The sequence below is a fragment of the Halyomorpha halys genome, unplaced genomic scaffold, assembly GCF_000696795.3.
Source record: "Halyomorpha halys isolate HHAL.00 unplaced genomic scaffold, Hhal_1.1 Scaffold691.1, whole genome shotgun sequence".
Taxonomy (NCBI): domain Eukaryota; kingdom Metazoa; phylum Arthropoda; class Insecta; order Hemiptera; family Pentatomidae; genus Halyomorpha; species Halyomorpha halys.
This window is the reverse complement of record NW_027113417.1, coordinates 374698-376038: the sequence shown is the minus strand read 5'-3', so window position 1 is coordinate 376038 and position 1341 is coordinate 374698. Positions and strand designations below refer to the sequence as shown.

Here is a 1341-nt window from a genome sequence, read left to right as displayed (position 1 = left end):
AACTAGAACTGTTACTCTGCCTCAGACTCTCTTACCTAAACCTCCTCTACCTGCGTCAGTGTCCAGGGCTCATCCTCTGGCACGGCCGATCCTATCTTATTATAATGAATACGCCTTGTCGTGGGCCTTCTGTTGAGAGACATCAGGCTGGAGAAATCGCCTAAGACAAGACTCAACCCCGACAATGTGAAAGAAAAGCAACTGAGTAAAAATTCGAATCCCACCTTATAAAGCCGTAACGGTTTTTATTCAAGGAAATATTCTTTATAATTACCTCATCTTCAACTTCAATTCTACCAGTTTCAAAATAAATCAGGTATTAAAAAAAAAAAAAAGTCACATAGGTAAAAAATACTTGTGAAAACCATGTTTTTCAAGGCGTTGCAACCGGGAAATTGGATATAATTTCCGATTGTAATAATGTTTTATTGTACAACAAAATATAATTTTATTAACTGCCGCTCCCCTATAAATGCCAGATTGCTTTGGTCAGCCTAAGGATGAGAATAAGATTAAGTAAATTTTTCATGAGTGAATATGAATAATAATTAAAAAAACAATTAAATAACTTACTGATGGTGCTTCCCACAGCAATAATAACCGTTAATGCAACAGTCAGTACCGAAATAGCAATAGGTGAAGGTAGTGCAAGGGTGCATTCCAACAGGTGCAACTGCATAATCAACATTTAATTAAAAAAGTTGCATAAATATTTTTAAAATAGAATACAAATTTTTAGATGACATCAGTTTGAGGCTCTACTTAACCTTCGAATTCCTCTCGTATTCAATCCTTGCAATCCAAAATCCTTCGTAAAATCCTCAATGCACCTTACTTTGTCACAAATAAAATCATACCTAATGACTTTAATGTTCCCTATGTAACCGACTTAGCCCGAACCAGATATCATTCCTTCCATTATGAACTCCCTAACCACCCAAACCCACTAGTTTCTAACATTGCTTCCTCTTTCATTCCGGACAATATTTCGAGGTCCCTGAAAAGAAGATGGCCTTGTGACTTTCCAAAGGCGTAGACAGAGGGGAGATGATTTCTTCTTGTAAACATGCTTGTTGGAAGGTAATGAGGGGAAAGATAGTGGCATCCAAGAAATCATCAGAGATAAGTGCAAAACTGCCTTATATTTTCATTGTACGAGCCATTGGTAAACCTAGTTGTTAACGGTTTAAAGTAGGTTGTTTCACTTTCAATAATTTATTATGATTATAGATTATAAAAATTTAATGATTAGAAAATAGAGTAATGATGGAATTTTATGAAGTAGAAATAAAATGGGGGAGGGGGATTACATGGAATTTAGAATTAGATATCTTTCTTTCA

At 35.3% G+C, this 1341-nt stretch overlaps 1 long non-coding RNA gene across 1 annotated transcript in view; it reads right to left on the bottom strand.

The window, feature by feature from the left end:
- Positions 1–352: 352 nt before the first annotated feature.
- Positions 353–1341, bottom strand: part of LOC136796634 (uncharacterized) — an 8728-nt gene continuing 7739 nt past the window's right edge. The window contains exons 2-3 of the long non-coding RNA XR_010844386.1: positions 574–673; positions 353–494 (exon numbers count right to left, since the gene is read on the bottom strand). This is a non-coding gene — a long non-coding RNA (uncharacterized lncRNA). The remainder of the gene's footprint in view (positions 495–573; positions 674–1341) is intronic.